The 14,228-nt window shown below is 49.2% G+C and overlaps 1 protein-coding gene and 5 pseudogenes across 2 annotated transcripts in view; 4 read left to right on the forward strand and 2 right to left on the reverse strand.

Moving 5' to 3' along the window:
- Positions 1 to 14,228, reverse strand: part of LOC127576624 (zinc finger protein 208-like) — a 149,913-nt pseudogene that overhangs the window by 93,329 nt on the left and 42,356 nt on the right.
- Positions 1 to 14,228, forward strand: part of LOC127576415 (zinc finger protein 850-like) — a 244,464-nt pseudogene that overhangs the window by 72,925 nt on the left and 157,311 nt on the right.
- The window catches only part of LOC127576414 (zinc finger protein 585A-like), a 204,422-nt pseudogene that overhangs the window by 72,921 nt on the left and 117,273 nt on the right, over positions 1 to 14,228 (forward strand).
- The window catches only part of LOC127576550 (zinc finger protein 420-like), a 163,290-nt gene that overhangs the window by 72,921 nt on the left and 76,141 nt on the right, over positions 1 to 14,228 (forward strand). Inside the window, exon 1 of one of the 2 annotated variants that reach the window (XM_052027089.1) lies at positions 6,397 to 6,418. The exons of the other annotated variant lie outside the window; for it this stretch is intronic. The gene's annotated coding sequence lies outside the window, so the exon portion shown is untranslated. Of the gene's footprint in view, positions 1 to 6,396; positions 6,419 to 14,228 lie in introns of those variants that run through there. 2 annotated transcript variants of the gene reach the window in all.
- Positions 1 to 14,228, forward strand: part of LOC127576616 (zinc finger protein 721-like) — an 83,900-nt pseudogene that overhangs the window by 43,221 nt on the left and 26,451 nt on the right.
- LOC127576853 (zinc finger protein 271-like) overlaps positions 1 to 14,228 on the reverse strand; it is a 312,902-nt pseudogene that overhangs the window by 15,933 nt on the left and 282,741 nt on the right.

The raw sequence follows: 14,228 nt of genomic DNA on the forward strand, positions 1-14,228 counted from the left end.
GTGCAGGTAGACAATAAGGTGCAAAGCCATAACAAGGTACATTGTGAAGTCAAGACTTATTGTACACAGAACATAAAACACTACAGCACAGTACAGCCCTTTCAGCCCACAATGTTGTGCTGACATTTTATCCTGCTCTAAGATCTATCTAACCCTTCCCTCCAACATAGCCCCCGATTTTTCGATCATTCATGTGTCTAAGTCTCCTATATGTCCCTAACGTATCTGCCCCCACAACCTCTGCAGGCAGTGCGTTCCACGCACCCACCACTCACTGTGTAAAAAACCTACCCCTGACATCACCCTTATATCTTCCTCCAATCACCTGAAAATTATGTCCCCTCGTGTTAGCCATTGTCATCCAGGGAGAAAGTCTCTGACTGTCCACTCAATCTGTGCCTCTTATAAGTGACAATAATAAGCCAAAACCAATATTAGTCTGAGTATTCACACTGGGTGAGATGGGAGGAGGCTGATGTGGAGCAGAAACACTGGAAGGCACCAGACGGGCTGAATGGCCTCTCTTTCTACTGTTCATTGTGTGCATTGCAGAGACAGGAAGGGCCTTAGATCAAGTGTTTCAAACAGAACTGCTTTATTTAAAAATCAGAGATCCAGAACATTGAAATCCAGCTTAGTTAAAGAGATTACAAAAGAAAATCAACTGTGCCCAATGACCAGGATTCAATCCTGGGCGAGATTAGCAGCGTCGACAGAATCCGACCCCAGTGAACACCTGCAACACTTGAGAATTTGCGTTAGATTTCAGTAGCAGTGGTGGTTGTATATCGAGCATACAGCACGTTTAATCTTACTCAGCGGTGTGAATTTGCTGGTGTTTCAGAAGGTCAGATGACCAAGGGAATCCCTTCCCACACTCAGAGCAGGTGTACGGCTTCTCCCCGGTGTGAACTCTCTGGTGCGTCACCAGACTGGATAATGTAGTGTATCCCTTCCCACATGTAGGGCAGGCAAAGGGCCTCTCCCTGGCGTGAACTCGCTGGTGTGTCATCAAGTAGGATGACTGACGGAATCCCTTCCCGCACGTCGAGCAGATGAACGGCCTCTCCCCAGTGTGAACTCGCTGGTGTGTCAGCAAATGGGACGACTGAGTGAATCCCTTCCCACACTCACAGCAGTTGAATGGCCTGTCCCCGGTGTGAAGTCTCTGGTGTTTCAGCAAATGGGACGACAGAGTGAATCCCTTCCCGCACTCGGAGCAGGTGTACGGCTGCTCCCCAGTGTGAATTCTCTGATGTATCAACAGCTGAGACGACTCAGTGAATCCCTTCCTGCACATTGAGCAGATGAATGGCCTCTCCCCAGTGTGAAATCTCTGGTGTGTCAGCAAATGGGACGAATGAGTGAATCCCTTCCCACACTTGGAGCAGGTGTACAGCTTCTGCCCGGTGTGAAGCCACTGGTGTATCAGCAGGTCAGACGACTGAGTGAATCCCTTCCCGCACTCAGGGCAGTTGAATGGCCTCTCCCCAATGTGAACTCTCTGACGCCTCAGCAAATCGGCCAACCGAGTGAATCCCTTCCCGCACTCGGAGCAGGTGTACGGCTTCTCCCCAGTGTGAACTCGCTGGTGTGTCATCAGGCTGGATAACTGAGTGAATCCTTTCCCATATGTTGAGCAGGAGTACAGTCTCTCCCCAGTGTGAACTCCCTGGTGCCTCATCAGGATGGATAACTGAGTGAATCCTTTCCCACACGTTGAGCAACAGAACAGCCTCTCCCCAGTGTGAACTCTCTGGTGCCTCATCAGGCTGGATAACTAAGTGAATCCTTTTCCACACTTTGAGCAGGAGAATGGCCGCTCCCCAGTATGAACACGCTGGTGTGTCAGCAGGTGGATTGACTGAAGGAAACCCCTCCTACACTCCGAGCAGGAGAATGGCCTTTCCCCGGCATGAACTCGCTGGTGCTTCATTTGACTGGATAACTGAGCCAATCCCTTACCACACGTTGAGCAGGAGAATGGCTGCTCCCCAGTGTGAACAGGCTGGTGTGTCAGCAGGTGGGATGATTGAAGGAAGCCCTTCCCTCACTCAGTGCAGATACACGGCCTCTTCTCTGGGAATTTGTTGGTGCATCACCAACTGGAATGACCGAGTGAATCCCTTCCCACACTCAGAGCAGGTGAACGGCCTCTCCCCAGTGTGAATTCGCTGATGTTGTATTTGAGATTCCCATAAATAAATCTTCTGCTTGTTGTATCCTGTAAAAGAAATATACAGAAGTCATCAATAGGTACAGGACAGTATTTCAGCTGAGATTTTAGTCTCTGTAGTGAGCTGTTATAATAATGACAAACACAAGCTTGAGGAACAACGTCATCTTCCATCTGGGAACATTGCAGCATCCAGACTGGCATCAAAATCTCTGGTTGTCTTTCCATCTATAATCAGAATGGGCCATTTCTGCCACTTCCCTTTGTTCTACCCGTTGCCTCCCTCACCTACTCTGCCACTGAAATTCAATGTGTTTTCTGTCTTTTACTGTTAAAAGGGGTATCAAAGCCAAAACATTCCCTCTTTCTGCAGATGGAGACACAACAGACTGCAGATGCTGGAAATCTGAAGCAATACATAAAGGAGCCGGAGGAACTCAAAGTGGGTCAGGCAGCATCTATGGAGGGAAATGGACAGTCAATGTTTTGGGTCTTGGTGGTGTTGGACTTGGCAATTATATTCAATTCAATTCATCATACAGTGTAGTTACATTGAGTTAGGACCGAGTGCATTGAGGCAGTACAGGTAAAAACAATAACAGTACAGAGTAAAGTGTCACAGCTGCAGAGAAAGTGCAGTGCAGGTAGACAATAAGGTGCAAGAATACAACGAGGTAGATCACGAGGTCAGAGTCCATCTCATTGTATAGGGAACCGTTCAATAGTGTTACGGACTCAGTGAAAGTCCCTTTAAGATAGAGAGTGTGTGTGTATGTGTGTGTGGGGCGTGCTTACGTCGATAGAAGATAAAGGACGTAATGACGTTGTTGAAGAGGTCAGAAGAAGAAGAAGGAGAGAGAGAGAGAAGGGAGAGAGACACCAGCCTGCTAGTTTTCTCTATCGTTGGATGAGGAACAACAACTGTGACTGCCACTGAAATCCATGTATGGAAGTTGGAAGTAATCCGGTGGAGTTCACTTTGTTGCTGACCTGTAGAAGGAAACAGGTATTTGTGTGTGGACGACCACGATTCGGATGCTTTTCGGGGTGAGGAAGTCACTACCGAGTAAACACTGAAGTGTCGTTTGGGTTCCATCGTGGAACATTTGGATTTCGTATTTACTCTCTCTATGTTTCTCTACATCTACGTCTTATCTTCAGACAACGGTGGTTGTTGAAGAAGCCCTTGCTCATGTTTCACCTTATGGCTTGCGGAACTGAACTTTAAGAACCATTCCTGAACTGGGAGTTTTGGACTTTGCCACACACACACACGACGAGTTTAGTTTTGGGGTTAACGTTCAAGGTTTAACATTCTTGAATTCTAACATACTAACATTTTTACTTTTATTTTACGTATTATCCTAAGTAGTGATTAATAAAATAGTTTTTAACACTGAATCATGCTCAGTGTGGTTCTTTTGTTGCTGGTTCGTGACAAATAGTCTTATCTCCGTGGGATGGAAGCTGTCCTTGAGCCTGGTGGTACGTGCCCTCAGGACCATTCAACGTGAAGGGTAGACGATTAGACTCACTTGTTGGAGATTGTCATTGTGTGGCAGTTTTGTGGTCCAAATGTTATTTGCCACTTAATATTCCCGAATAGAAGTGTTAGATACCATTCTGTATCCAGACAGAATAGAACATGTTCTCAGTGGCAGAAGGAGCCGAGGACATTGAACATAGTTGAGTTGTAAAATAACCATAAGTGACAAGGATTTTTGTTTCTTCAACTCGGTGTTAACTGAAACTATTTAGCCACATGGGGAAATTACTTTCACAATACATTTTTTTTTATATTCACTGGGAGTTGGACTTATTCCCTTTTTTGACCTCTGTCCCAACTATAGCTGTTACCTGCAATGATTTGGACATCAGCAGTGTCTGGAGACCGGTCCCAATCTCAGTTTGCTCATCTGTGTTTCCAGACTGCCTGCAGAGCAAAGGCAAAGTGCTTTTTGCAGCAGAATCAATGGCCGCATTTATACCCACAATCCCCAGGGCTCCAGAAATGGTCCCAGCAAAACAGTCATTCACCACCCAGGGCAGGGATAAATACACCATTAAAACCACAGGAAGTGGGAACAGGAGTAGGACATTCAGCGTCTTAAGCCTGCTCTGCCATTCAGCAGGATCGTGGCTGACTTTCCTGCCCTGTCCCCATAACCCTTGATTCCCCGACTGATAAGGAATCTATCCCAAATTGAAATATACCCAAGGACTCTCCACACAGTTCTCTGTAGCAATATATTGCAAAGACTCAAGCTTCTGAGAGAAGAAATTCCTCTTGTCTCACTTTGAAATGGGCACTAGTAAATTTCTCTTTTTTAAGGCTATGCTAACTCTGCTCTACAAGTTACAATTTTTCAAACAATCAACCAGATAAAAGGGCAGTCTCCAAACTAAAACATTAACTCTATTTCTCTTTCCATAGACGCTGCCTGACCTGCTGAATTCTCCAGCAGTTTCTAGTTTGCCTTCAGATTCTGTCATCTACAATTTCTCTTTAAAAACAGGGCAAAGAGAACATTTCTGATTGAGAATGCCTCAGCAACCCTTCGGCTGCCATGTAAACCAACCTCAACAGCACCTTTAAATAGCTTCATTCTCCACCGCAAATCATTCTGCTGATAATAACTGTGTGATGAAGGAAACACTGTTGTCAGTCTCTGCACGGAAAGCTCCAGAGATCTATCCTCTGATTTACAAACGATGTCCCTGAGTTATCTCATCAGGAGACACAATATCAGGCTCCACGTGTCCGCTGATGACATTCAGCTCTGCCTCTCCAACGTCTTTGGTGTCCCAGATCTATCACAGTGTTAAACCAACACCCAATGTTTAACGCGCAGAAATGTTCTGCAAGTGAACCGTGTGAACCCGAAGCCTTTGTCTTTGGTCCCCAACACTCAGCTGACTGGCCCCATTCCCAGGAGATCGTCTGAAGCTGAGCCTGACCATTCGCAGCTTTGATGTTGTGTCTGGCAGAGAGCTGAGTTTTTACCTACGGCTGAATTTCACCACCGTGACATCACCTGACTACCACCGGCCCAGTTTATCTGCTGCTGAAAGCATCATTTATGCCCCTCGTTCATCCAGACGTTTTTTTTAGAACATTACAGCACAGTACAGGCCCTTCGGCCCACGATGTTGTGCCTACGTTTTATCCTGCTCTAGGATCTATCTAACTCTTCCCTCCCACATAGCCTTCCATTTTTTCTGTTATTCAAACCCATTTTCCTCTGAAAGTTAAAATTTTATAAATGCAAATAAAAAAAATCTGCAGATGCTGGAAATCAGGAAAAAAAGAACAGAAAATGCTGGAAAAAACTCACCAATTCAGGCAGCATCTGAGGAAAGAGAAACAGAGTTAATGTCAACACCAGAGACGGCAGATGCTGGAACCTGGAGCAGCAAACAATCTGCTGGAGGAACTCAGCAGGTCGAGCAGCATCTGTGGGGAAAGAAATCGTCGACGTTTTGGGTTAATACTTCAGGCCAAAGATCCTGTGCCTTCCCTGTATTGAAGTACTGTCTGCCTTCTCAATGGATAACATGTGAGAGGGTGGTGCCAGGTCATTTCCCGAATACCTCTCTGGAACTGTGGACAGACCATGTTCAGGGCGACCAGTCACACGTTACGTTTAACCCACGTTGGGCAGATGTTGCGCACTTTATCTTCCTTCCAGCTGTTGCAGCGCGGACCCTGTCATTGACCAGGGGGAGAGGTGAAGGGACCGGGGCTGTCCAGCCGAGGGGATCAGCCCCTCCCGGACCGGCCCAGCCACCCGCCCCCCCACCCCCACTCCGCCTCCAGGCTGGGGGACCTCATGTCATCAACCCCCGATCACCACTCACCGGGCCCCCGGCCGACATCAGCGTCAGTGCGCCTGCGCAAACCCGCTCCCCGGCCACATTACTGCGCCTGCACACATCAGCACCGAAGCCCCGCAGAGGGACTCCCCGCCCCCTGGTTCCAGCCCCGGTCCCCTCCCCCACCCCCGTTCATCACACAGTTATTGTCGGCAGAATGATTTGCTGTGGAGAACGAAGCTATTTAAAGGCGCTGTTCAGGTCGCTTCGCATGGCAGCCGAACTTACCCAAGAGCCACCGCGGCCGAGAAAGCGCTCTGGCTGCAGCGAGCGAGCCCACAGCGCAGGTGCGCAACGGGGGTGACGTCATTTGCGCGCCACCTTGGACCCGGAAGTTTGATCGAGTCCGGGGTCCGGCCCACGGTTGGGGTGAGAATCCGTGCGGGCTGCAGGATCACTGCGGGCGGCCACACTGAGTAGTCCCGGCCTTTCCCTCCCCTTCCCCCTCCCGCTCCACACGGGGGACCCGGGCACTTTCCTGCTTGAAATCAAAGCAAACCCAGTGAGTGCGGGAAGCCCTCAGCAGGTGAGGGCAGCGTCTGTGGAAAGAGAAACAGGGAACTTTTCAAGTCCGAGACCCTTCCGTTAGACCTGGGAGAGAGCAAAAGCAACTTGCAGAGAGGTTTGGCTGGGGGAGGGGGATGGATGGGGGTTGGGAGGGAGGGAGGGAGGGATGGGTGTTGGGGGGGGGACGGATGGGGTTGGGCGAGGGAGAGATGGGGGAGGGAGGGATAGATGGGGGGACAAAGGAGCATCTCTGATGAAAGTGAAAGACAGAAAACACATTGAATTTCAGTGGCAGAGTAGGTGAGGGAGGCAACGGGTAGAACAAAGGGAAATGGCAGAAATGGCCCATTCTGATTATAGATGGAAAGACAACCAGAGATTTTGATGCCAGTCTGGATGTTGCAATGTTCCCAGATGGAAGATGACGTTGTTCCTCAAGCTTGTGTTTGTCGTTATTATAACAGCTCACTACAGAGACTAAAATCTCAGCTGAAATACTGTCCTGTACCTATTGATGACTTTTGTAAATTTCTTTCACAGGATACAAAAAGCAGAGGATTTATTTATGGGAATCTCAAACACAGCTTCAGCGAATTTACACTGGGGAGAGGCCGTTCACCTGCTCTGAGTGTGGGAAGGGAGTCACTCGGTCATTCCAGTTGCTGATGCACCAACAAATTCCCAGAGAAGAGGCCGTGTATCTGCACTGAGTGTGGGAAGGGCTTCCTTCAGTCATCCCTCCTGCTGACACACCGGTGTCATACTGGGGAGCGGCTGTTCTTCTGCTCAACATGTGGTAAGGGATTGACTCAGTTATCCAGCCTGATGACGCACAAGCGAGTTCATCCCCGGGAAAAGCCATTCTCCTGCTCGGAGTGTGGGAAGGGCTTTGCTCAGTCATCCCACTTGCAGGCACACCAGCGAGTTCACACTGGGGAGAGGCCGTTCTCCTGCTCAACGTGTGGGAAAGTATTCACTCGTTTATCCAGCCTGATGACACACCAGCGAGTTCACACTGGGGAGAGGCCATTCTCCTGCTCAACGTGTGGGAAAGGATTCACTCAGTTATCCCACTTGATGACGCACCAGAGAGTTCACACTGGGGAGAGGCCGTTCTCCTGCTCAACGTGTGGGAAAGGATTCACTCAGTTAACCAACCTGATGACGCACCAGCGAGTTCACACTGGGGAGAGGCCGTTCTCCTGCTCAATGTGTGGGAAAGGTTTCACTGTGTTATCCAGCCTGATGAAGCACCAGAGAGTTCACACTGGGGAGAGGCCATTTTCCTGCTCTGAATGTGGGAGGGGGTTCACTGATTCATCCAATTTGTTGACACACCAGAAAGTTCACACCGGGGAGAGGCCATACACTTGCTCCGAGTGTGGGAAGGGATTCACTCTGTCGTCCGAATTGCTGAGACATCAGCGAGTTCATACTGCGGAGAGGCCATACACCTGCTCTGAGTGCGGGAAGGGATTCACTCGGTCGTCCCATTTGCTGAAACACCAGCGAGTTCACACCGGGGAGAAGCCACACACCTGCTCTGAGTGTGGGAAGGGATTCACTCAGTCTTCCAACCTGATAACGCACCAGCGGGTACACACTGGTGAGAGACCGTTCTCCTGCTCAACGTGTGGGAAGAGATTCACCCATTCATCTGCTCTGCTGATGCACCGGCAAATTCACACCGGGGAGAGGCCGTACACCTGCCCCGAGTGCGGGAAGGGATTCATTCAGTCGTACCATTTGCTGAGGCACCAGAGAGTTCACACCGGGGAGAGGCTGTTCACCTGCTCTGAGTGCGGGAAGGGATTCCCTTCGTCATCTGACCTGCTGCAACACCAGCAAATTCACACAGCGGAGAAAGATTAAACATGCTCTATGCTCAATATACAACCATCACTGCTACTGCAACCTAGCGCAAATTCACAAGTGTTGAAGGTGTTCACGGGGGTCGGATTCTGTCGACGCTGCTGATCTCACCCTGGATTGAACCCTGGTCATTGGGCACAGTTGATTTTCTTTTGTAATATCATTAACTGAGTTTGAGTTCAATGTTCTAGATCTCTGATTAAAATAAAGCAGTTCTGTTTGAAACACTTTATCTGGGGCCCTTCCTGTCTCTGCAATGCACACAATGAACCGTAGACAGAGAGGCCATTCAGCCCATCTGGTGCCTTCAAGTGTTTCTGCTCCACACCAGCCTCCTCCCATCTCACCCAGTGTGAATATTCAGAGGAATAGAGAGATGCAGCACAGAAATGGCCCCTTTGACTCACTGAGTCTGCACTGATTATCAACCAGTCATTTACTCTGATCCTACATTAATATGTTTTTAAAATTCTGCCCACATTTGCATTGACCACACCCTGCTTCACCCCCAACACCAGCAGATTCTACTAATCACCCACACATTAGGGACAATTTACAGGACTTTAATAACCTTTCAGCCCACACTTCTTGGGACGTGGGAGGAAACCCACACAGTCACAGGGAGAAGGTGCAAACTCCACACAGTCAACACCCGAGGTCGGGATTGAACATTGTCAACGTGAGGCAGCAGCTCTACGAGCTCTGTGCTCATTCAGCTTCCCATTCAATGCATTCCTGTGGTTCACCTCCATCCCTCCGTGTGGTGACACGTTCCACATTGTTGAACTGTGTGGGTGAAGAGCTTCCCCCGGAATTTCCTACAGGACTTTCAGCAGATTATTGGCAAAGACAACAGCTCAGCAGGGGTCTTGTCCCAGATATTAGAGCAGCACAGCTAATAGAGCTGCTACCTTGCAGTGACAGGAGCCCAGGTTCAATCCAGATCTTGGGTACTGACTGTGTGGGGGTTCTCCCTGTGACTGGGAATTTCTTCCAGGAGCTCCAGTTTCCTCCCACGTCCCAAAGACATGCTGGTTGATAGGTCAATTGGCTGCTGTAAATTGCCCTTGGTGAGTGGGAGAAGTTGGGGAGAGTTGACAAGAATTTCGGGAGAATTTTGAAAAAAGGATGAATGTGGGATCAGTGTGGAGTTGTGGACTGTGTCGGCCTGTTTCTGTGCTGTATCTTTCTGTGACATTCCCCATCCATCAATCCTCGGGGAGAAAGTAATGGTGTTTAACTCTACTTTTTGTTAAGATTTAAGTTATCTTAATTTGTCACATGTACATCGAAACATACAGTGAAATGCAACTTTTGCGTGGAGTGTTCTGGGGGCAGCCCACAAGTGTCTCCACGCTGCCGGCGCCAACATTGCATGCCCACAACTTCCGAACCCGTACGTCTTTGGAATGTGGAAGGAAATGGAGCATCCGGAGGAAACCCACGCAGACACAGGGAGAACGAACAAACTCCTTCCAGACAGAAGGCGGAATTGAACCCGGGTCGCTGGTGCTGTAATAGCATTATGCTAACCACTACACTACCGTGCTACTCCCAACTACTTTCCATGCGGGGCTGTTCTCAATGGGCTGAATGTCACACAATTGAGTCACTGCAATACAGGACTGTCCTGACACATCCTGTGCCTCATTCATTGTCCTACCTGATTCCCCTATTCACCACCTCAAAAAAAATTCATTGATTTCTGTCCTGAATACAATAACTGAGGAACCACTCCCAAGTCAGGTTGGGGAAAGATTCTGCTCTTTTGAGATTGGTGCCTGATGATCAGAGTTTAAGGAGATGCTTTCAAAACTGGGAATGACTGCAATGTATTTTGTAGATGCTTCTCTCACCCTGTCTCTCTGATTGATGGAAAAGTGACAGAATCTTCCTTATCACCAGCAGGTGACCCCTCAGCCCAAAACCATGCTGCTGAAAATTTGGATTCTTCCCCCATGAGAAACATTCCCTCAGCTGCCACCCGATCCAATCCTTTTTAAATCTTTCTCCTTTCACCCTGAGCCTCTAGGTTTGGACGGCTGCTCCACCACTGAGAGTGGTCCTTTGGAAGAAGGTGGAGGAAGAGGGGAAGATGTGACTGGTGCTGGGATCCTGACGCAGAAATGGTGAAGGATGATGTGCCACCTCGAGCTTCCGGTTCCAGCTCATTTCAATTCCCCTCCTCATTTCCACACCGACCTGTTTGTCCTCGGCCTTCTCCACTGCCATGGTGAGGCCAAACACAAACTAGAAAAACGGCACTTTGTATTCCACTTGGTGAGCCTACAGCCCAAAGGTACGGACGTTGAATTTGACAGTTTCAGGCGACCAACTCTCGTTCCTTTCCCACTCCTCCCAGATTCTCCTTTTGTTCACCTTTTCCTCCTCCCTCTTTCCCCCACCGCCCATTCCCGAGATCCGTTCCCCTCCCGCCCCTGATTCCATCTGCTCATCATCCTTCCTCCCTTCCCAGCTTTCACTTGTCATCTCTCTGCCTCTGTCTACTTACCCCTGCCCCAGCTGCTGCCACCTGCTCACGTTCCCTCCCTTATCTGGTTCCACATCAGCTCCAGCCGATGTCTCTACCTTCTGCCTCCCCCCAACCCCCAACCCATCTGCCTCCACCTGCCCATCATCTCCCACCTCACCTGGTTCCACCTCCCAACCTCTGCCTCCCCCCTCCCTCTCACCTCTTTATGCCGGCTGTCTTCCCTCTACACTCAGTCCTGATGCAGTATCTTGACCCGAAACACCAATCATCCCTCTGCCTCCACAGATGCTGCTCGATCTGCCGAGTTCCTCCAGCAGTCTTTTTGCGGCAGATTCCAGCATCTGCAGTCTTATTGTGTCTGCAACTGCCAAAGACCCAGACTGCACCTGCTCCCCACACGGCAGCCCGGCACAGTCCTCCGCCTGTGATGAAAAACACTGTGATGTTTGTGAGACACGATTTCCCATTCACAAAGCCGTGCTGACTATCGCTTAGCAGTCCTTGCCTTTCCACACGCTGGTAGGTCCTGTCGCTCAGAATCCCCTCCAGTGATTTCCCACCACTGATGTTGGGTTCACTGGCCTGTGGTTCCCTGGCTTGTCCTTGCAGCCCTTCTTAAATAGAGGCACACCCTCCAGACTTCTGGTATCTCAGCCCTGGCTCTGCCAGGGCCCATGCAATTTCTTTCCTATTCTTCTTGCAAAGTCTTGGGATTCAATTGGTCAGGCCCTGGAGATTTGTCCACCCTAATATTCCTTAAGACTGCCAGCACCTCCTGTTTTGTAATGACGATATGTCCCAAGACATCACTACTCGTATCCCTTAATTCCTTAGCTTGCATGACTTTCTCTGTGCAGATATAGATGAGAAATATTCATTTAAGATCTCACCCCTCTCTTGTAGTTCCACACACATATGACAGCATTGATGCCTAAAGGGACCTATTCTCTCCTGCGTTACCCTATATTGGGCTTCCCCTTTTCCTATCTTCAGTCCTGAAGAAGGGTCCTGACCCCGAAACATTGACCGCCTGCTTTTCTCTACGGATGCTGCCTGGCCTGCTGAGTTCCTCCAGCATCATCGTGTTTATCATCCAGATTCCAGCATCTGCCGTCCTTTGTTTCTCCAATGTTACAGGTAGATGATCGACAGCAGAAGTGACCAGTTCTGATACAAACAGAGGGAATGAGTTACCCAGCATTGAATTTAATGTGGGGTCTGGAAGCCCCTTTCCTCTTATTCACGATTCACTTGCACTTCTTCCAATCCACTCACTGCATTGGGTGCTCACAGTGTGGCCTCCTCTGCACCGGAGGAACCGAACACAGGTTGGGTCACCACTCTGTGGGGAACCTGCGTTCAGTCCGCAGGAGCGACCCTGAGCTCCCGCTTACCTGTCACTTTAATTCTCTCTCCCAGCCCCACCCCGACTCTCACCCCCTGCACTGTTACAACGAGGCCCAACACCAGCCTGAGAAACAGCACCTCCTCTTCCCTCTGGGCACGTTGCAGCCTTCCAGACCAGGTCAATTCATTACACAATGCATTGAGGTAGTACAAGGGTAAAAAATACAGAATGCAGAGTAAAGTGTCACAGCTGCAGGGAAGTGCAGTGCAGGTAGCTAATCAGGTGCAAGGTCATAATAAGGTAGATTGTGAGGTTAAGAATCCATCTCATCGTATAAGGGAACAATTCAATTGTGGGATAGAAGCTGTCCTTGAGCCTGGTGGTACGTGCCCTCAGGCTCCTGTATCTTCTGCCTGATGGGAGAGGAGAGAAGAGAGAATGACCCGGGTGGGTGGGGTCTTTGATTATGCTGGCTGCTTCACCAAGGCAGCGAGAGGTAAAGTCCAAGGAGGGGAGGCTGGTTTCCGTGACGCTCTGGGCTGTGTCCACAACTCTCTGCAGTTTCTTGTGGTCCACATGGCTTTGTGCACGGGAGATCATGTCTGATGAACCTGATCGAGTTTTTTGATGATGTGACCAAGAAAGTTGATGAGGCCAGGGCATGGTGAGTAAGTTTGCAGATGACATGGAGATAGGTGCTAGAGAGGACAATGAAGAAGGTTATCAAAAATTACAAGGGGATCTTTATCAGCTGAGGCAGTGGGCCGAGGACTGTGGACAGGCTAGGACTTTATTCCTTAGAGCATAGGAGACTGAGAGGTGATCGTAGGGAGGTGTTTTAAGATCTTATAGAGGTGTTATAAACATTTTATGAGATCTTATAGATCTTATAAAATCATGAGAGGCATAGACAGGGTGAATGCACTCAGTCTTCCCCCCCTCCCCCACCAGAGTTGGGGAATCAAGAACCAGAGAGCGCAGGTTTAAGATGAGAGGGGAAAGATTTAATAGGAACTTGAGGGGCAACTTTTTTTTCTTTACACCAAGTCTGGTATCTGTGTGGAATCAACTGCCAGAGGACGTGCTTGAGGCAGGTACAATAACAACTGTTAAAAGACAGTTGGACGGGTCCATGGATCGGAAAGGTTTAGGCGGCTCTGGGCCAAATGCTGGCAAATGGGAGCAGCCTGGATGGGGCATCTTGGTCGGCTTGGACCCGGTGGGTGAAAGGACCCGTTTCCGTGCTTCCTAACTCTCTGACTCTATAGATCGGCCGCGACAAATCGCAGCAACAGCGCGGAGGTGGATTCATAAAGTCTATAATAAAGTTTTCTGGACCAGGGTGTTGAGAAACTAATGAGAGGACAGCTACTTTACATTCTTTACTTCATTATAAGAAAGGGTTAATTAATGATCTGGTGGTTAAGGTGTTTTTATGACAGATTTAGAAAAATTCAGAAGGGATTTAGTTCAATCTAAAACTACGATCGTCAATCTAACTACTGAAGCAAGGGGTGTTACGAGCTAGGTTGCCACTTGGTGAATGTCCCTTTACGGCAGCTGGACAGCAGCATAGTGGTGTGTGCGTGTGCTACGTACCGGCTGGCATGCCTGTTCTGGTCGACCGACTGACCGACTGTCCGTCCGTCCATGGATGAAGAACAATAGCTGCGTCTGTCACTGCGATCCATGTATGGAATTGTGGAGCAATCAAAGTGGAGTGCACTTTGTCGTTAACCGGTACTGGAAGGCAGGTGTATCCGTGGGCGGCCATGCATCGAATGCCTTCGGTGTGGCAGCTACTTCGGAACAAATGGAGATCATCAGTGACTGAGGTGTCGTTTGGTTCCATTGTGGAACTTGTGGAATTCGTAAGGTTTCTGTCCATTCTCTCTACAAGCTACTGTGGTTCTGCAAAAGCCTTTGCTCAGCGTTCGACCATATGACTTGCTGAACTG

The sequence above is a fragment of the Pristis pectinata genome, chromosome 12, assembly GCF_009764475.1.
Source record: "Pristis pectinata isolate sPriPec2 chromosome 12, sPriPec2.1.pri, whole genome shotgun sequence".
Classification (NCBI taxonomy): domain Eukaryota; kingdom Metazoa; phylum Chordata; class Chondrichthyes; order Rhinopristiformes; family Pristidae; genus Pristis; species Pristis pectinata.